The sequence below is a fragment of the Rhipicephalus microplus genome, chromosome 1 (assembly GCF_043290135.1).
Source record: "Rhipicephalus microplus isolate Deutch F79 chromosome 1, USDA_Rmic, whole genome shotgun sequence".
Taxonomy (NCBI): domain Eukaryota; kingdom Metazoa; phylum Arthropoda; class Arachnida; order Ixodida; family Ixodidae; genus Rhipicephalus; species Rhipicephalus microplus.
The window spans coordinates 262,029,888-262,052,233 of record NC_134700.1 but is presented as its reverse complement, the minus strand read 5'-3'; the positions used below and the strand labels follow the sequence as shown (position 1 = coordinate 262,052,233).

The following is a 22,346-nucleotide window of genomic DNA, read 5'->3' as shown; positions in this document are numbered from 1 at the left end:
GATGCCCCGCGAATCGGCGGCAGCGGCAATGCAACACTGCCTCAACGCCCGCGCGTACGAGGCGCTGCCGGCAAGAACTGGGCGCCCAGCGACGGGCAGAAAAGGAGGCCTCCGGATCACAACCGGGGGCGAGGAGGAGGTGCTTCCCTCTCTTCGAATACGCACGGTCCAGAGTGCGTTCAACTGGGCGCACAGCGGGGTCCGGTCGCCAGCGACCAGGCGCGCCGGTGGTGGTGGTGGTGCACGTGGGCCCGGTGTCGGCAACAGTAGCGCCCTTGCGCCACTCCTCTCCGAAGCTGCAGTGCGGGTGAGCCCACGTTGGACGACACCAGAGAGGCGGCACCCAGTACAATGGGACGGCACACGTGCGCTTGATATTGAAGGAGCCTGCCCGCGCGGCCAAGCAGGCGCATATCAGTCGGGGTCTCTACTTCCACCGAGAAGGCGATGCGGACGGTGGAATGAATGACTGAGTGACCGTTTCGTACCGACGAGGCGCGCAAATGGGAAAAGAAAGCGAAGCGCCGGATCAAACCCCACGAATTTGCTTCGGTGTTCGCTTATTCACTCGCACGGCCACCGATTGTTGTTTCAACGGCCCACGTACAAGAACCACAGAAGGTGCACTTGCAACACGCCGCCAAACGAAATTCAGCGCAGGCCGTACTCGTGAGCCAAGATTCACTCGCGCGTATGTCAGCTGGTTTGAAATGAGGCTAGCGAGCAAACAGCACAAGACAAGCTGCGGTCGCAGACCCGGAGGCCTTTTTTTTCTTTCCCGGCGTCGTGTAGCTTGTTTCGTTTGATGCAGGTGATCGATGTTGCCGGCCTTCCACGTTTATGAGATGACGACGACCACGGTGCCACCCGGCCGGATTCGTGCCGTCGCGAGCCGTGTTAGGAAGACGTTGCGAGGGGCCCACCGTTGTCACCGGCTTTTACCGCGCCACGCCGACGGTGCGCGCAGCTTTTGCCGCTGGGTCGAGCGTATAGCCGCGAAACCAGAGTTTCGGAGCGAGCCGGAACCGCGCGCAGCTCGGCGCCAGGCGACGCTGGAGGCGCGACGGGTACGCAGCGGCGGCTGTTGCACGCAGTGGAGGTCGGGCGCCTCTGGTGGTTCCTGATTTCAGGTTTCCCCGCAACTCGCCGCCGTCCGAAGATGATATGGTGGTGCTCCTCTTGCGGGGTGCAAAAAAGCGGCGCGAAAGTTGGGGGGAGTCCGTCTCGGCACTCTCCGCCAAAAGAGCCACGCTCGTCTGGCGCCGCTAGACTTGGCTGTCGCTGGTGAGAGCCTTCGCGACCGGCTGGCTGTGCCGCCTCTCCGCTTCTCCCTTCCTTCTTTCTCTCACCACGCCGGAGAGGTGACGCTGCGGGCGACCTCCTCGCCACTGGAAGCAGCGCATCGAGCGAAATCCCATGGCCGTTTCGGATAAAGGCAGCCGGGAAAGAAAGAGAGCGGGACGAAATAAAGAACACGACATAAAGCAGCAAAAAAAAAAAAAACGATGACAACCGTCGGTTGCGGAAGCCCCGCAGTTGTATTTGGCCCCACTTGTGACGTGGCGCACCCCCCTCTGCGTTTCTCTACAATTTTGTTATTTCTAAGTGGCACTGCCAGTCTCCCTTAGCAAGGGGGTGCCGAAGAAGTTAGTCGGTGTTCTCGTCCATTTCTCCCACGGCTTTTCGACGTCGTCGTTCAAGAAGCGACTCCCGAAGCCGTCGTGGCGGCGGATCTAAATCTCGCCAAAGAGCCAGCGGTGACGCAACTGCCTTTTCGGCAGAAGGACGCCGAGACGGCAGAGGAATGAGAATCAGCACCATCGCGTAGCAATGAAATAGCGAAAAAGAAAACTAAAAAACAAAACAAAAAGAGGGGTGTGAGGGTCGTCAGCCGGGAAGCAAGTCGCACGGGGCGAGATGCGATCCGGCGGTTTCAGATTTCACCCGGATAAAAAGGAAAGGCAGGTTCGTAGTATCCTCATTCATTTCTCAGCGTTCAACCTCAACGGACGGGAAAATGCGGTTGCGCGAATACGCCCATTCCCTTTGCTACACCAGTCCCTTTCACCGAGCCGACGACTGCACCTTCCCCTCACCTTCGCCACCATTACCTTTTCTTCGTTCTCGATCACTCGATGCTGCCCCGGTCAACCGCGGTTTCGTATCTCGAAACACCGTCGCCGGTTTCGCATGCGCCCGTGTGGCCTCGCAGAGATCGGGGGATTTCATTCACGCATTGCCCCGACATCGTATACTGCCTCGTTGTTCGCTCCCATCGCCCCGCTTTCTTTGCTGCCGCTGCCACCTTCTACGTATGTGCGATGATGGAAACAGCCGCCCGACGAAGATTGAGTACTCCATGCAAGGTCTCCGTCGTTGTCGCTAACTGAATGTGCGAATAAAGAAGAAATCAGGTGGACCAACGAACGTGGAAGCGAGCCAGAGACAGATTAGGCAGCATGTCTCCGACGATCGGATCTATCACCATACTATACGCACTAAAAGCTGTTGGAATGCGCGCGAAAGCAGTGCCTGTTGAGCTACAGCTTCGTTAAGTCCGCCTGAAAGGCACAGCCGACAGCACGTTTTTGTAAACTAAATTAACTCTTGACCGCCTTATTCGCAACAACTTGCGTACGCCGAAGAGCAACGCCACCAACGGGCGTCAGGCACACCCGCATCGTCACGGGGTAAAGTGGGCAGGCACCTCGATTATTCGTAGGAAGCGCGGCGTCGACCGCGCAACGTTAAGAAGAACCGAAGCGTGTCGCTCAAGCGAAGTTTCCGTTCTCCAAGTGAACAGTTTGAAATCTGTTTAATGCTGCCACGCGTCGTCAGCACCGCACGACGCTAGAACATTTACGACGAAGGAAATGACGGCAGTGGTAATGAAAAGGAGGAAACACAACGGAGATCGAGGGGCATGTACGTGGCGCTAATTTCTTTCTTTCTTTCTTTCTTTCTTTCTCTGAAATGGAGAGGCATACCACGAAATGTGTGACGCAGCTATTTTGACAACATTTGCTATATTCGTTGCAAAGCACCGAAATTTTAAAGTCCGAATTTCGAAACGTAAATACTGAAGTTGTTTTTGTTTTTGTGTTTTTTTTTTTACTTTTGTTGAAGTGGCTGACCATGACACTCGGCACACACATTGACGGCTCTGCGGCAACAAACCTCTCGACATTACGATGGAAAACGATGAAAGGGGGAAAATATTGATCATGGGATGAGGAGGAGGAGGACAAGAACAACAAGAGTGAAGGCAGGGAGGTTAACCAGGCACATGCCCGGTTTGCTACGCTACGCTGGGCGAGCCGCAAAAGACGGGCGGCTGCTTCGCATCCCCGACGGAGCTGTATACGATGGAGAGTCGAATACGCGCGGACCGCGCTTTTAACGACGTTAGTTAACCGTCGATAGCGTTACTTCCACGCGCTGCAAACGCTGACGCGTAAAGTTCACTTCGCAAATGTTGTCTTTGAGGGGCGAAGCTCCTTGCTATGCCGTGGGTCGTGCATCCGCGATGTATGTAGTAGTAGTAGTAGTAGTAGTAGTAGTAGTAGTAGTAGTAGTAGTAGTAGTAGTAGTAGTAGTAGGTAGCCACCTCTCGTTTAGTCCTTGGAATGTCCGCTGGATGGCAGTACTTGTATATGATGAATATATGATGAAAAGGTGCGAGATGGCGGTACTTGGAGTGTTCATTAGATGGGCGGACGCACGGGCGGACGCCCGGATAAATGGATGGACAGACGCACGAATAGTCACAGACGGAAGCGCGGACGGACTGACGGACGCTTCGCCCCACTCATCACTCAATTCATAGATATGCTGTGATTTTTTTTTTATGTTATAAAAAGCACAGTTGAAGCAGCATCATTCGCGAGAGAGCCGCTCTCAAGGACACTTCCACTACATCAGGTGATGCACACCGGCTTGGGAGCCTTGCTGATGTGAACAGAATCACCTATAGAAGCATTCGTAATAACACGATGTTAAAATACCACCAACATGAGGAGCGCTATTCACTGGAATAGCATCTATTTCAGCTGGCTTTTTCGACATACGTGCGCTGAATGCCTTCGCAGTCGACCGATCAAGCATGCGGCATATACACCCGTATATGCTACAAGGCCGCATACGTTGAATGTCGTACAACGAGCGGAAAATAACACTTCCGCTGCCAACGGCGACGCTTCTTACTATACACAAGTAAGATCGTAACTCTGTAAACTGCAATACGCCTCACCAAAAAAAAAAAAAATAAAGATAAGAAAAAGACACTCCATAAGCACGAGGCTTCAAGAATGTCACGTCTGGAGCATCTAGCGGGGCCCACCGTTGTTAATCGCACAGCTGTTTGATCGAAAGGGTACCGACGAGCAGCAGCAGGCGTCAAGCTAAGTGAAATAAGTCTGCTCGTCGAGTATTCCGACGAACGCTCGAGAGCAGTGATGTTCCGTGCAGGGAATTTTCCATTTTTCGGGGAATGTCCGCCTCTCATTTTGAGCCAAAGGAAAAAAGGGAATCTTCGTGATATTGAAGGGAATTTCAGGAATGGTTAAATTCTCCTATGACGACCGATATTTAGCGGTCACAGCGCGTTTCCATCTGCTGTAATCGGTTCTGGCGCACGCGCCACGCAAGCATAGCTTAGAAGTGTGGCAGTTTGGGCTAGTTGGTATGACATGACGATAGTTATAGCGCGAGAACAAAACGACGACAGAGCATAGCCTCTGAAATTTTTTTTTCGATATTTACGTGGAGCGATTTCTAGTTCACAATTGTTGTTGGACTTGAAGCCCACATTGTGCAGTGTACTAACAGCAAATGAATAAAGTCATGCTTTTGTCGTGCAGCAGTGGAGGGGCCAGTCACGATTTCAAAAGTCGTCAATACGTCAGACACGTGTAATCATAGTATGTGAGTCCGTGGATGGTGGCGGAAATCAGTACTGTTGTGCAGGGGAAAATGCTGGGAATTTCGTGAATGTTTGCAGGGAAAAATAAGCGAAATAGGGAATTTCCATGTCTCTGAATGGGAATTTTTTTTGGCGTAGTACGGAACATCACTGCTCGAGAGCCACTCCGCTTTCAGCATTCCGACTAATTTCCAAGTGAATGGTGGACGGCTTAATGATAACGCTTGGGAACCCTTATACTCCCGAACTCCGCAAAAGCGTACTTTGAAGTTAAGGTAGGAGTAATGACATGTACACCAATCGCGCAGCTACGCAACGGCAAAGCGAGGTACGACAAACTGCAACGTTCAATGAGCGGCGAATGCGCGTCAAGAAAATTCGAACACACCGACTGGTGGGCTTGCGTCTGAGGCAAGTCTGCCCGGCCCCCAAGTTTCAGCCGCGGTCGTGCGAGAAGGGCTGGTGCGGTGGCGAAACTCTGCTCGCACGCAGCGCCACACACGCAGAGACACCACGTGGAAGGAGGGCGTTCACGGTCGGGGGAACGGGTTATCGCCACCCGACGGCGCGGCGCCGAGGCGATTTCGCAGCGCCGGTGGGGACGACCATGCTGCCGCCGCTCTCGCACCCGCAGCGAGAGAGCATGCACACCGCTGGAGCGGAAGCACCTCTACGCATGTGCATTTAACGCTCCAGGCGCGTTTCTTCGCGTTCAATGTGTGGCCGAATCGCGCCCCACGTGAATGATGTCGATACCGATGGAAGAACGGCGTCCGCACAGCGACGTGGAGCAAGCGTGCTGGAAGGGAAGAAATGAAAGGCAGGGAGGTCAACCAGACGCACGTTCGGTTTGCTACCCTGCACTGGGGGAAGGGGTGAGGGTATTAAAGGAGAAGAGAGAGAGAAGTGAAGGGCAACGTGTGTCTAGATGTGACCTTGTCCATTGCACGCTTATAAGTGGTCGCGTAGTCCGGTCGTCTTTAGAAAACTTAGCAGTGCTCGCGTCGCTTTGCTGGCCTGCGACGCGTACAGCCATGAACCAAGGATCTTCTCTTCGGAGAAAGGTCTACTGTCTAGTGTCTCTAACGTTTTGCGTAGCAAGTTGCGTTCGCTCGAAAAACGTTCAAGTTCTATCGGACCTCTCCCGCCAGGATGCAACTTTACTGTGCCGCCTGTGGTTAGGAGTAGCTTTTACAAAGGCGTACTCCTTTCGCATAGGAATGGCGGATAGCTCCCGATGTGAATCGTGCGACACTGACGAAACAATAGAACATCTACTGTGTTCATGTGAGCAAGCGTGCAAGTGCGGAAAGTGGCAAGCGGATGAAATAACAGTGGGAGCACGGGATGCTGGATGGCTTATGTCACAGCTCAGGATGCGTTTTACGTGATTATCATGTAATCTAAACTATATTGGTGTTCACGTGCGTCTGTTCCAGGCATACCAGACGGGCTGGGTGGTTTGCGAGGTTGAACGAAACACGTTTCTGGCTACGAATATGGTGCAAGATCAATTTATAGATGTGGTTTATATCCAATATGACCACATTGCTACTTAATTAGCAGAACGAAAAACTAATGCACATGCTGTGAATTCTAGGTGACTTACTGTGGCGCTCAAAATGAATCGCAACACGCTGGCCATACTTTGAGGGGTTCTAAGCCTACACTGCAACACCGCAAAAAGTGAAAGTATAGTTTTTGGAATGTACGGAAGTATCACTAGCTCAAACAGTGTTACCGCCACTGATTGCTTTCCATGTTGCCTCCACCGTGCGATGCTGGCGCAGCTCTGACCGCCAGAATCGTGTTGGAACTCGCATTGTGCACGACGGTATACGCACATGTCAACTACTTAGTTTTCCCACAGGAAAGACGAGTTGGCTGAGGGAGGTGTCTTGTTGGAAGGCTCTCTATAGTTTTTCCCGCACGTCATTCTCGAATACAAGGTGTAAAAGCACACAAGGGCACGCGAACATGCACACATGCATACCCGATTGGCACAAATACGACCATGCACTACATGACAAGAGGTCGATGGTTCGCTGACTGTGCGTTCGCAGCGCCGAACGCACGGTCAAGGAGGCGCGACAGCGGCACAATCGCGGAGGAACCTCGATTTCTCCACGATTTGACCCAGGGCGCCAGCAGACGGCCACAGAGCAGGAGGAGGAGGAGGGGAATGAAAAGCAGAGCATAAAACGACACGACAGACTGGGGTGAACGATCTCACAGCGTGGCTGGCGACCACTGCACATATACTATAAACCCAATATGCGCTCGCGTTTGACCGCTGTGTATGGATAATTTTTCTTAACTGGCCTGTCTTGCTCCGTAGGCGACCCAAGCGGCCACGGCAAGAAGTGGTAGCTATCGATCGTTGAAAACCGCGCTTCTTAATCGCATTCGTTGCGTGTTTGGTTCTTGTTTGTCCCCGCCGAGATGTAAGTGCAGTTTCAAATGGATAACGCCGTCGAGGTGAACGAGCGCGAGTACGAAAAGATAAAGCCGTCACAATAAGGTCGAAGTATGTGTACATTTCGCGCTAAATCCCAGCGCGGGGCCGGTGGCTTCGCTCGAAAAGGGGAACGCCGCGGAAAAAAAAAAGGACAAGGTCGCGGTGACCCTCAGACAGACGCCGCACCACGAACTGCTTGTCTCCAGGCGCAAAACCTGACCCTTTCCAAAGCCCCGTACTCGGCTCACATATATAGGACTTCGGCGCTTTTCCAGCTTCTTTGTTGTCTGCAGAAAAGAAACTTTCTACTGAGACATCGGCCACTCAACGGAGGAATGGTCGTCTCGTATACCTTCGTCTTTCTCTCGATTGGATTAAATCTCGCCGTCTGCATGCCCTTAGATTGAGTGCCTTGCGTATTCAACGGAAGCCTCATCAAACGAAACGTTGCCGAGGAAACTACGCGTGGTCTCCTATATAAAGCCGACATTGAGCTCAGGAAAATGACAAAATGTAGCGGACGAAATCGGTAAATGTCGCGAAATCAGCCTTGTCATGCCGAGCCTGCATGCTTGCATATATACAGATGGGTGCACTGTTAAAGGGACCGCTATAGTATCCAGGACATGGCTGGATTGCGCTCTCCTACGAAAACTGAGTGGACTGATTGCGCATAAGACAACTGGCGGTTGACAGGTCTGACACCGAATGGCGATCTGTAGTTCCGTGCACGAACAATCTAACCATTTGCACTTGCCGTTAGGGGGTCTCGACAATTTGAAAGGTGCTCATTCTGTCACAGGGTCCTCTGAAAGAAAGCTATAGATATAAAAGCATTTCGTTGATATCTCGAGTTATTATTACTGAGTGTCGCAGAAGTATGAGAACATACTAAACTTGCTTATTGTAATACGGAACTAATGAAGCAATAAGCTTTCCGCATCGCGGGGCACCTTACAGCCAAATAGCCAAAATTACACAGTGCATTGCAAGTCTCAACATCCTAAACGAACAGTGTTCTTTTCCTTGGACATATAACGTGTGAAAAATCTAGCATACAGGCACATAAATTACCTGCGATTTATCACGGAACCAATGTGGTGCACTAATTCAGCATTATGTCACAGGTTCCATTGTGTTTTAAATGAATTAATTGTTGGACCAGTTGATGGTGTATAACTGAATCAGAATAATTAGTGCAAAGAATAAAACGACAGGCACAACATATAAGATGAAGAAGCGCTTGTCTTCGCCTTCATTTTTGTTTGTCGTTTTACTCCTCACGCTAATACGTCTCAGCCAATTATTTGGTATGTTAAACACGAAAATATAGATCCCACATAGTTGTATGGCATTTCACTAACCGTTTTACCAAAACTCCACGTCCATCGTACCCGAGCATGTTTGTTGGTCCTGTAGGGAAGGGCGTCAATTGCGTAGTACATGGATCGCGAGATAAGGCTAAAAACGAAAATAAAGTCTCATCGTTCAGGCGTGGAGTGAATGGCATTAAGGTTATGCATTAAGGCTCGTTCACACAGAACACGGGGCGGCCAAAGCGGTGAGGTGCAGCGCGGAAAGCGGGGAAAACGTTCCCTTTATGCGGCGAAAGCGGGAGAAAACCCAGGCGGCAAGGGGGCAATCGCTCTCGCCTGCCGAGGCTCGCCGTTTTGCCGGAGCCAATCAGAATGGCAAGCAGCGTAGGCGCGGTGGTGGCGCTGGTGTACGCTTGGGAGAAGCGTTGCCGCGTCATATCGACACGTGCGCAAAAGCGCCAGATGCGCGCCTCTTCTGCCGCGCGGCCAATCGAAAGAGGGATGCAGTGTGAACAGGTCCAAGCACTCGTCGCTTCGAAAAGCCCGCTTGACTAAAGCCCCTACACCTTCGGAAAAGTACAGCATTCTGCTGATCTGCGCCGCTTCCTCCTCTCACCGGCTCGAAAGCAAACCGCAAGCTCGTGGCGCGTTACAGGGGGGCGCCACTGTCGCAAGCGAAAGAAAAAAAGCAACGCGCCGCAGAGGCGGCGAGATGGAGAGCAGATTGTGGTACTTGAAAAGTACAGCGTTTTTTTTTTTTATCTGCACCACTTCCTCCTCTCAGCAGCTCGAAAGCAAACAGCAAGCTCGTAGCGCGTTACAGGGGGCGCCACTGTCGCAAGCGAACGAAAAAAGCAACGCGCCGGAGAGGCGGCGGCGAAGGGTGAGCAGATGGCGGTACTTTTTGCCCGCTTAGCAGCGCCGCCTTCAGTCACGCGTCTCACGCTGCGCAGGTAACTAGCAGTAAGGTAATATTAATGAGAACTAACAAACAGTGGTGTCAAGCAAGGTATATGTGATATTATTAGTGGTAGTTGTAATGTAAATGTGAAGAAAAACAGGTGGACAGAACAAGCACTCGTCGCAGGCAGGCAAAGACGAGACCTTTTTTTTTTTTCACTTCTTTCCCGCCTCAGTAGTTAGGCAGTTAGTCCGCTCACTTCTATAAATGCAAGTTGTTCCGCGGGACAGAGCGAAACAATCCAGTGCTATAGCCAGGCGTGTGATTTTGGGGGGCAATCCTCCCACACCCTCAATACAGCCCCCCGCCCCCTCTCCCTTTTTGTTTCTCTCACTTTTTTTTTCTGTTTCGTCATTTCACCAAATTCCGTCGGTGAATCGGTGCTACTTATTTCAACTTTCAATACGACGTGGCCAGGGGACGTATAGAGAAAATTTTTTTTCGGTGGGTTTATAAACCATCATGTATATTTGTGTGTTTAAACGTGGATATATATATATATATCGGAATCTCAAGTGAAGAGAGCACAGACTGCGCCAAAGAAGAACGAGACAGAAAGTGACCGGAAGAACGAATGAGTGAGCGAGCAATACAGAACAAATGCATGTTTACGCATGAGTCACTACGAACAATTCACCTTACAGTACTATCCTTTGCCTGCAACGTGATTATTCGCCCGAACACACAACACTTTTGCACAGCTGCTTTTCTGGGCTTGGATTAAACCATTAAACCGTAACCTAACAACTGCGTTATGTGTAAGCAGGGTGTCGAAATATGCCCAGCTAATAAATACGAAGCGTTACAAGAAAGACGATATATTTCAGACCAGTGCGCGCTACTCGGAAATCTCTATGGTATTTATCTCCGCTTTCCCTTTTCCCTTTCTTCATTCCACTGAGAATCTATTTCTTAAGATTCCGCTTCCTTTTGTTTGGATTATCTTTCAATCACGGCTTCTTCTCAATTGTGGAGCTTTTACAACATCAACATCCTCGCCCACGCAGGTATGCTTGTTACAGGAGGCCTCTAGAAAAAGCCGTTTCTCAAACAACAGTTGTCGTTTTCTCCTTTCTACGTCGAGTGAATGTTGAAAGGTTTGACATCTTGGGAAAAAATACTGGCAAGCATCCTAACCTTGGCAGCCGATCAATCGTTCCAAGGGAAGAAAAAAAAATTAAGAAAAACATATACACAAGCTAAACCTGCCTTCAAGCGGAATCGAATCCCCGAAATCCTGCCCTGGAAGTACAGGGAATCCCTTCCGTCACAAATAACGCACGTCACAAGCGAAAAGCGCGGACATAATGGCAACTCTGCGTGAGGTGCGTAGTTTTCCAGATGCCGACGTCACGCACACGCACCTGATGACGACACAACCATAAGCCCCCACGTGACCATCACTCTCGGCTTCTTCGTCCTTCAGCCTGGTCTGAGAGAGAAGGGAAGGAGAGTAGCAACAAACCGTTGCATCGAGCTACATCAAGCACGGTGGCGTCCCCGTGCGGCGTTTCTGCTAACCACGCAAGCAGTGCTTTATAGCCCGCTCAACAGATGTCGCGCAACACGTTTTTCTGGCGAGGGCGCTCGAGCACGGAGGAAAGAAACCTTTCCTACCTCCGTGGCGCTCGAGTTCCTCGAGTGACTCAGCAGCGCCATTCAGGGTTGGTCACTCACACTCGGGGCTGCGATGGAAGACCGGAGCAAGACCACAGAGGAGGTTGTGGGCAATACGCGACGCCAAAGGAGAGACAAATGTTCGACGATTTTAGAGGGCAAGACTGTGCTCTGAGCGAACGGACTTGTGTGCGCGTGCGTGTAGGCCCGTTAGTGATTCGTGATTAGCAGAGGTAACCGCGAAAGTGAACGGGACACACAAAGAGACAATAACCCGAAATGGTACTCGCAAGTGATCTTAATAAAACAACGCCGAGCTTTTATAAATCAGGAAAACGTGCGCACCCTAGAACATGGACAAAATAAAGCGATAAAAGAGAGTCCTGAACAAGAGCGCATTACAGGGCCACAGTTGTAATATGAACGCCTGCAGAGGAAGCCAGCACAATTTATGCGGTGAGGACCGTTAGAAGGAGACGTTAAAGATACAATTATACAGTGAATTTTTAATTGGGTGAACTTTTAGGGACTCAAGAAAATTGTTCACTGAAACAGTTCAGTAAAGTGAATATTCACTGGAATTTAGAACAGCATATTGGGCACAGCAGAAATGAAGTCAAAAATATGAAACGCAATGAGTTTAAGAAGTATTCTGTAATTTTCATTTGCCCTTAAAGCGCGAGAGGAGACAAAGCTGTCTAGAGTGTACATTTCTGCGTGTCACCGCACGTTTCAACGTATATCTGCGTTTGTACATGTCTTTCGCGTGATTTCATAACGTATGGATGAGTAAAATATTACAGCGCAGTCACTTTTCATCCGCATGCTTCGCATAACGTCGATTTCAAAGGTATACGTGGAATCTGACCAATTTCTTTCTTTTAAAGACGATAGTCTTTCTTGGGGACCTTCGACTCAAAAATTTTGGTCTGTCTGTCTGTCCACTCTTAACGTCCCCGGGTACTTGAAACGGCCGACCCCATCCGCAGCGCCCACGAATGTTGTTCAAGATATAGCGTTCATACTTGTGCAATTGTCAATTAACAAGCAATTATTGCGCATGTCCGGGGCACCATAACAACACGTATATATTCTGCACGTGCTTCTCTTAATAGAAAAGGCATGCATAAGTAACTTTAAGGACAGTAGCGCTTATCACGCTGCGCTGACCAACCAACGCTTGCACGGAAGGACGAGTGTTTCCAACGCTTTGCTAAAACGAAACGGTGGTGGCACCTACCCGTCGCCTTGCGTTATACACCTTATCACCTCTGAGACGGGCGCGCGCACCCGTCCCAGAACACGCGCTTTGTTTTGCAAGAAGACTGCCAAATGGCGCTCATGTCTCGCGTGTGATAGAGTTACTGTATATGCTACCTAAAGGTCGCATATACAGTAACTTTTACGTGTGACATAACTTAATGAGCTCGTTGGCCTCCGCTGCACGCTCGAGGCACTCTAAAGCAGCGCCTCCAAAATACCATTCACCGATTTTCTTGCGCAGAACATGAAATTTATTGTTCACTCTCTCCACACGCAAGACGATAGTCTTGCGACGACATTTGCAGATTACATGCAGATACGGGGCCAATTTTTCATTTGTGGTCATTTTGGTATTCCACTAATCACTTTATAACAATCAGCAAGCAAAGATTGCGATATGTCTTCGATTGTCGGTCACTAAGTGATATTGCTGAGTAGCTGCGTGCGAAAATATAATATAACTCTCGTGCGCTGAAGACTACTCGTTAATGCGCGCATTTTGTATCAGCATGTCACAAACGCCGTGAGCCAGATACACTGCTAAACTACGAAGGTGAATTCTGGTTTCGTCAGCATATACTTGAAATGAATACAGGCAGTTGAGCGTAAGGCTTTCGATACCTTACATTGTAGCAGCAAATCGAACCTGGGACTTCGCAACTTTCCGTACCCTCCCCTCCTGACAATCTGTTTTACCACCTAATAGAACTGCGCTGCAGTGAAGCATCGACGCTAACAGCAAATAACTTTTAGAAAAGCACGGTTTGTTGGCCACGCTTCCGTCGGCACGTGATAGCATCCTATTGCTAATAACTTTACACGCCTTATTTATGCGCTGTGAGCGGCACCGGCAGCGTCACGTTTATAATTGGTGCCACCGTTGCGCTGCTACATAAAACGTTGAAACTGTCGCAGCGTCGAGTAATAATAAATCGTACAGGCAATGAGCGGCTTAAACTATATATAGCCCAGTCACATCCCTCATTTCGGTAACTCAAAAAGAAGATTCAGGGACTCACATGAACGGTGAATACACTTGTGCTTACGCAGCCATTGTAGCGGAGCGCTTCGTAAACAGAAACAAAAAGCGCAGCCGGTAGCAGGCCAGCCGGGCAAGAGACGTTCAGAGACGTCTGTGAGTGTTTCTCCGCGTCTCGCCAAACATCTGACTGTGGTAGCACTTTCTCGTAGCCCTTGGCTGCACGACCACCAAGGACAGCGGCACATAGCCGAAGGGTGAAGAGAAAAAAATAAATCTGTCTAATCAACACGCCCTAGTGTGCGACTTTCTCCTATAACGTAGAAGCCGGTCATTAGAGCGCAGGCATCGTCCAGTTGTCCTTGTATGCGAGTACGCACTGGCCGCGAGGGGGCGACCCGAGAAGTCACGATTTTTCACAACCAGTGGCGGGTGTCCACGTGACGGCTCGCCGACACGCAATCCCTAATTGTACGAGCGCTACGAACACGTGATCAACCTGACTATCGTACACCGCAGGAAGAAGGGTACGCGGTGGCCAAATAAGCAGTTTACTCGAAGAACGACGAAGCCACTGTTGATCGGAGAGAGGGGACGACATTGACCGTGACATCGAAAACGAAGCGAATCAAATCTCCGTGAATCCGTCCAGTGTTGTGTAGGAAGGAACGCCAGCTGGCTGCTTGACTTGTTCGCTCGTGTGTTTAACCGTAGTGCATAAGATTTAAAGGCAAACACCTAGTGCAAGTAGACAAAGTGACTCGAGCGCATGAGCGACAAAGTGACCAATCTGCGGCACCACTAGCATAGCCAGAAATTTTTTTTCGGAGAGTAGGGGGGAGGGGGAGGCATTCGTGCGTCTGTTTGCACGTGCGTGTTTATATGGACAAGCAAAATAAAAAAAATTCAAAGACCCTCCACCTCCCACCCCCCCACGCTCCTCCGGTCACCCCAGTGATGGGCTGGGCCAGTGACTTCAACATGAGCGAAAAAGAGCGAAAGCGCATCGTTAACAGCGTCATGATTCTGTTTTTTTTTTCGTTACTCTGCTGCTATAGTAAAGGTGCGAATCAATCAACAGAATAAAAAACAAATGCGGGTGCTCATTTTTCTTTTCCTTCATGAGAAGATTTTTCCTTCCCATGAAGACACGGTCCGGTTATTTCAACCTACGATTGACCTCCAAGGTGTCATCTTACACATTTTATTACATGTTAAGTTCCGTTGTCGTGCCTTTTTTTATAGGCTATATCTCTGTCACACTTTACCTGGCCTGACAGCCTTATTATTCTGGCACGTACGCTTTCCTGTCGATAGACATAGAAGGTCTCGAAGTCCGTACTGCAGCAAACTAGACCGGATTCCACAGCGTTGACGCGTCAACTGCTTGTTTCGCGCTCGCTTTCACGCAAGCTATCCCCAAGCGCAAGACCGCTGGAACTTTTGACGACTTATAGGCACGCAAGAAAAGCCCCTGGCTCAATTCGCAGCCCCCGATGTCACGCCTCGGCTTTGAATGCGAAGACAACCTTCGTGCGATGCTACGCCCAAAGCTGCAGAAAATTTGTCGAAATCAGTCCGTAGCCCCCCGCTACGGCGTCTGACCCTGCATGTCTACTACAATATGGGCAAATAAGCAGGGGCGTAGCGAGGTGGTAGCACACCAAACCCGTGCCCCCCCCCCCCCACCCCCCACTGAAATTTTTTTGCCATGGCATAGAGAACGAAAAATGACCGTTTTAAGGGGTGCCCCCTCCCCTCTTTTCTGAAAAAAAAAAACATTTCTGGCGACTCCCCAGCAAATAAGGGACGTAAAGCTCGGTTAGATACTAATTGATTGCACTTACCAGGTGGGAAGGAGATCGAACGATAACGTGGCGCTCGGCAAGATGTGTACACAGAATGATTAAGTGATAGACGAGGCACTGCTTCAGATCAAGGCTGTGGTTGCACGCTTCAGCAAATGAAATCGCTCAGGTCCCGCCGCCATTCAATGCATTTTTCTAATCGTACTCAAGGCTTTCGAACTGAAGAATAAAAAAAGATAACAATCTCCACGCGCTCACGGAACCGTGTTTATACATACCGAGCGGACGAGGTGTTGCGTGATAACGGACAACAAAAGCGCGGCCTCTTGCCCAAACAAAAGGATGTGGCCGCCGGAAAGTCGCTCTATAGAAGCCCGGTGCGGGAAATCACGCTATCAATTCGCGTCCGACCATAGTCGACGTTGGCGAAGCAAAAAAGCGAGGCTCGAAACGGCCGCAGCTGAACGTACAGCAGCGCGTACAGCAGTAGCGGGTAAAGTGGTTCTCGGGAGAGGGGGACATGCCCGCTGAGCAAGCATGGGCTCAGGCACGCGACAGTTTGTGAGGTCCGAAGCAGCCGCTCGTGCGCGTGTGTGTGCACACAACGCAGCTGGCAAAACTGGGCGCCTTCGACGACGTTCGTGGCGGTAGGCTCGATAGGACGACGATGCGGCGCCTGGCGTGAGCTGGGACCGCTATAGGAGCCCGCCAAACATCGCTAAATCGTCGAGGGCGGCTCCAACCACCTTTGCGCGACAAGTCGACCAAACCGGTGGCGGTGACAGCGCGTGCAGGTCAAGTTCAATCAGTTTTCTGTTTTTAAAGGCGATAGTCTTTCTTGGGGACCTTCGAGGCAAACATTTTGGTTTGTCTATCTGTACATTTGTCTGTTTGTCCACTTTGAACGGCATCGGGTACTTGAAACGGTCAACCCCATCGGCAGCGACCACCAATGTTGCTTAAGGTTGAGCGCTCATGCTTGTGCAATAGTCAATTAAAAAAGCAATTATTGCGCATGTCTGGGGCACCATAACAACACGGATATATTCTGCATATGCATCTCTTACTAGAAAACGCATACATAAGTAATTTTAGGGACCGTGGCGCTTATCCCGCTGCGCTTGCCATGCAACGCTTGCAGCTAGCCAGAGCTTCCGATACTCCTTCCACTTTTCTGGCTACCCCACCCGAGCTAGCAGATCCGATAGCAGATAAGCACATTACCAAACAACGTCGCGCCGCCTACCTCACAGCAGTGGGTAATCCACTCTCGATACCATTGCTTCCTTCGAAGGTATTCACACGGAGAGAGTCTGTCCTGCTTCGGAGAATTCAGGCAGGAACACTCCTTACCCCTTTCTTGCTGAACCGTTTCCACAGGGGTGACACGCCACCACCCGTGACAGGTCTCTGCTCCACGTGCAACTGCCGGGCTGATCTCAACCATTTGTGCTGGGAGTGCCCTGTGTACAACCCGCCTAGGCTCCGTGCCCTGGCCACCATAAAACGGGGACCCTGGCCTTCTTCTCTCCGGACATGGGCCTGCCCGGAGCCTTCGCCCCCTGATCGCGCCATCGAGTTCTGGCGAGCACTCATCATGTTCCTCCAGGACCCGGCCGCGCCACCGGTTGGCGACCGGCTCCGCGACAGCCACAAGATTCAAGCCATTCAAGCGGCCCCCACTTAGCTGCCTCCATGACGTCCGGTAATAAAACGGAGGCAGCTCTACCCCCCCCCCCCCCTGCTATAGTGCCCTGACTGTCCACCGCAGCGCCTTCGGCGCGAACAAAGTGGAATAAACATGGTTTCATTCATTCATTCAACGCTTGCACGGAACGAGAAGTGTTTCGAACGCTTTGCTAAGACGAGATGGTGGTGGCATCTACCCGTCGCCTTGCGTTCTGCACCTTATCACTTTTGAGACGGGCGCGCACGGCCACGCGCTTTGTTTTTCCAAAAGAAACTGCCAGATGGTGCTCATGGCTCACATGTGACATGGCTTCAGCTCGTGAGCCTCCGCTGCCGGCTCCATGCACTCTAACGCAGCGCCTCCAGAATACCATTCACCGATTTTTTTTTTGCGCAGAACATCAAATAAATGTATTGTTCACTCTCTCCACACGCAAGAATATCGTCTTTCGACGACATTTGCAGATTACATGCAGATACGGGGCCAATTTTTTTCATCCCAAATGTCAGCAAAATTAATAAATAAGAAGATTTAGGCAACAAAAGTTTTACGAAAGCCGACCTCGAATAGAAAAAAAAGCGTCATGCACGTACTACCCAATTTCGCGATTTTCGAATCGGTCAGTATATCGACCCAACGACGTACTGCGGCGCCCACAGTGCGAGTTGCAGCATAATGCACGTGCTCAAAGGGGCACCAACACTGCAAAGCGGCGCCGACACGGCAAAATTACTGCAGCAGACACTGTTTCAATCACTGGTATTTTCTGAACCAATTTAACGTTTGCCAGGGTAACCGTTCCGGATTGGGGACCTTTCAACCACGGTCACCATGTTGCAACGCGTATTGATTGCGATTGTACATGCTTTATAATGTCTACCGGATGGAGCGATTATGTGAATTAAACTACGCATTTTTTAATGCGTAGTCCGACACAGTGTCCAGTGTGATAAAGACAGGTGACTTAATGACGCGTCATTACTAGTATTCTTGAGTTACTCAGGTTGATGATGAAGCACTCATTACTCAAGCTATGTATGCAAAATTTTAAAAAGCTACCTTTCGGGCACATGTTTACCATGTTAAATTGGCAAAGCGTGTTCACAATTATAAAACACAATGACGCTCATTCATTGGCGTTATCTGTATTTATTTACTTATTTTGGAATTACCTGCATATCGCACAGGACCCGTCGCTTTTACGATCGTACTATAGTGACGGGAGAACGGTTATCATACACAAGCGGCATACGTATACGTTATGCGCCCCAAGTGGGACAGGTCGACAACGCAAGTCTAAAAAACTGATGCGTCACCGTACAGTTCGGCATATGTATGCGCCATAAATGTTGCTCTGCGTCACTATAATCCAATTGTTAAAATGACAGGCTCTCTCACTATAGTGAGTGCCTTTTTTTAACACGCATAAACTAACTAAATAAATAAGTACATAAATAAATATAGCGGTGTACCTATATAATCACTTCACTGCATGTGCGATCAATTGTGCGTCCAAGGAACGAGGACTTTGGACACAACTGTCCTCTCAATGGCTTTCTTGCTTGCAAGTCTATGTGAAATTTTCAGCTCTGCGTTCAGCGTCGGTCATCTTATCGTTTGGGACAGCGAAGAATCTTTGAACCAAAAATAATAGGTGTATACGCAGCACGCTGACCTCGATAGATTATTTTCTTCCGCGATGCCCTACGCATATACGGGCTTCGTTCTTTCGAAAGCCAATTAAGAGGGTTGCCACCCTAACGCGCAAGAGCGAAGGCGCGTCATTCTTTCGCTTTTTTTTTTCGCCTTCGTATTTCGCAAGACGCTTTCGATGCCATGGAAAAAGAACCACCACAAAGACCGCATCTCGATAATTACTTGAAAAAGTGACTGTAACCGTGCCCCGTGATTTTATTTTTTTGTTCCAGTATCGCACTTTAGCATTTGAGAAATCGACAAAAAATAATAAACTAGATTCATTATATAATGAATCAGACTATAAATAAAACCTGAAAAACTCACCACAAACGAACCAAACCAAACGCAAATGGTTTCACTCTTTAAGCTTTTGTTCAAGTCAAAGTTACTTGCAAGTGTCGTCCTTATTTTATACGCATATATGCGTATAAAATAAGGACGTGCGGCTCAGGCATGCTGGCCACTGTATGTAAGGTCGCGGACTCCAGTAAAGGCGAACGGCTATATAAACCCCACCGGATCAACAGCAAAGTGGATTCGTCTATTATGCGATGTTTGTCGTGACAAGTTTATACTTGTTTATATAACGGCTGGTCGCTTATTCGTTTGCACGTAGTAAGGCATAAAACGAAAAAAAAAACCACACCGGTCGAACTGCACAATTGTTTGAGATGTATAGTGCCCTCAAAATCACGTGGGTGAGGCACTCTATTTGCTATATCTTAAAACAGAACGCGCGCAGCGTGCTTGGATGTAATCAGCATTATATCAAAACCTACGGTGAAGTCGCGCCTAAACTTCAACGACGCGCCGTACTATCTAAAATCTCTACGTGGGTATGTGAGATGGCTCGTGCCATTGTGTACGACGGTGGCAGTAAACAAACGTGTCGGCCTGCCTTTCAGATATACATGCGACATATTATCTTGCGTGCTCTTTAGCGTAAGCTTAGTGCTCCATTCACGTAAAAAACGTGCTTCTGGTGTTCCTGTGAAGATGGGTGTACCACTGCACTGTGTCGTTACATATACGTCATTTCTGTTGGCGCCTGTTTCATTCATAAAACTATAAGAGGCTCTTTTCGTTTCTACTTTCGACAACGAACGCGCGCGCGCGCGCGCGCGCGCACACACACACACACACACACACACACACACACACACACACACACACACACACACACACACACACACACACACACACACACACACACACACACACACACACACACACACACACACACACACACACACACACACACACACACACACACACACACACACACACACACACACACACACACACACACACACACACACACACACACACACACACACACACACACACACACACACACACACACACACACACACACACACACACACACACACACACACACACACACACACACACACACACACACACACACACACACACACACACACACACACACACAATTAAACACCAGGTCGCGGGTGGCCCGGCACGTTTGTTGTTCAAATTGCATTATTTACTTCAGAGACTCATGAAACAAGAGCAAGAAAAAGTTTACTTAGCTCTGTAAACACCACCAACGCACTCTATATGCAGGGAAAATGGAAATTATATAGTAACGCCAAAACAAGGAAGGCAGCCGCGCTGCACAGGACACGGGCGCTGTAAGCGGTGGGCGAAAATTATCCGCCAACTGGCATAAATAACATTAGGATTGCGCGCACATAGAGCGAGCGGCCAGGCTGTGGCGAGATGTTCCGAACAAAGGATTCTGGGTCATTGCCCGAGTCAATCCTCAGGCCAAATGGCTTTGACAGCTTCATTACGTTTTTGCGGACAGATGGCCTTAAAGACAGACTTAAGTGACGTATTCTCTTTAATTTCTCGCTTTTCCTCGTTCGCTATCTTTTGTCTTCTTTTGGTCTCTCTTAATAACATTTTTTTCTATTTTTTTTATTCCTCTTACCCCATTCCCCAGCACAGGGTATCCAGCCGATCTGAGAACTGGCCAACATCCCCGTCCTTCCGCGTATAACTTTCCTTCGGATTACTCGCTGCGTAGTAGCTCGACGACAACCGGAATCCCCGGCGAAAGAAAAAAAAAAAAAGACACCGGGCGTTCCGAAGGACGTCGAGCGGCCACGGCCAAGGAATGACTGAGACGACGAGGGGTGTGCCGCCGCCAAGAGATGCCCTCGTTTTGGCGCAACCTCAACGCACCGTTCATTGGTTGGGTAGCGCGTGCGCGCGACGTCTCCTGAACAGCAACTGCCGTTAGCTTTCTCATGCGATTCTTAAAGGGGAAATAAGAGAAAAGTGAGCCCCGTAACTGTCTGCATCAGAGTGCGACACCTCAACAGTAGCTCACAGGGGATGGTGGTAAGGAGGAATTAAAAGGATAGGATTAAAAATTATATATAGAGGGAGGAAGGAGAGAGCGAGGCGCAAGGACAGCGGCACCCAAAAGCAAGGAGAAGATAGGAAAGATGGACACGGTCGCAGGAGTCCGAGGACGGGGCACCACTCAGCGAGAGCTCATGTCGGCGGCAGGAGATGGCGTAGGGGGAGCCCAGTCGGCCAGAGCTGCGCTGTCGTCGGAGATCGCGGGGGCACAACCGGTCGGCCGACAACGTATGCCGTGCATATAGCTATACAGTGGTTGCATTGGCGTAAGTTTCATTTGCGACGTACCGGTATGCACTGAACTTCGTTCACGAAACTATACATGTCGCAGTCGTTCATACGCGCCTTGCCAATTTATCATTTGTAGCATTAATGTTATCGAGGCGTCAGGAAATTACAAAAAAAAGGTGAGCACTTTGCCGAAGTTCGCCTTGTGTGTTACTGATGCGACGGAGCTCAAGTCAGTGCTGTCTTGATGTAGGAATATACAAAGGCACTCGAGCGACGAATCGGTACTTGAACCTCAAAGTAATGGTCAATGCGCAACGGAATACACGACGGACGAAACACAAACTAATTCTTTAGCTTCGAGCCTGAGCAACGAACTTTGATGAAAAGAATTAGGCGGGTAATACATACGTCCGGCTAATCACGGTCGGGTGAAAAAAAATAGTCACAAAGCTGAGACACTGGACTATGGAGAATAATTGAGGAGAATGTAAAGAGTGGCGACGCCTTGAATAGACTCAAACATATTCAGAATTCGTAATAAGAATGTACACCATAATATGCATATACAGTACAGAAGCTTCAACTGTTTGAAATGTGGATCATGCGAGACGTGCATCGATCGCGCCTGCTAACAGAATGGGAGTGAAATGAAGTCTAAGCACGCCCAAGGTGTGCAGGTTCCACGTCCATTGGACGGCGCCACGATGAAGCCTGCCTCCAGCCCGATTTAATGTTTATACGAAGACGGCGGGGAAGCATATCAACACTCATATAATATGTTTTGCTCCAGTACCCTCCATCTATAAAACACACTACAGTGTATTACGAAAAATGAAGAGTTGTCCGAGGGGTTCGTTTCTCTGTATTACAAACTATCGAAACCAACAAACAATCAAGCCAGCGAAACCGTGGACATTATTCGTGCTTTATTAACTGCACTTTTATCATCCTCATTTAAACTGAAAGGAACTGAAGTTGGCGAAAAATCTCCCTTTCCGTCGGTAGTA

General features: G+C 49.6%; 1 protein-coding gene across 4 annotated transcripts in view; it reads right to left on the bottom strand.

Moving 5' to 3' along the window:
* The window catches only part of LOC119187143 (sodium-driven chloride bicarbonate exchanger-like), a 240,234-nt gene that overhangs the window by 123,509 nt on the left and 94,379 nt on the right, over positions 1–22,346 (bottom strand). The window contains exon 1 of one of the 4 annotated variants that reach the window (XM_075894116.1): positions 13,556–13,574. The exons of the other annotated variants lie outside the window; for them this stretch is intronic. The gene's annotated coding sequence lies outside the window, so the exon portion shown is untranslated. Of the gene's footprint in view, positions 1–13,555; positions 13,575–22,346 lie in introns of those variants that run through there. 4 annotated transcript variants of the gene reach the window in all.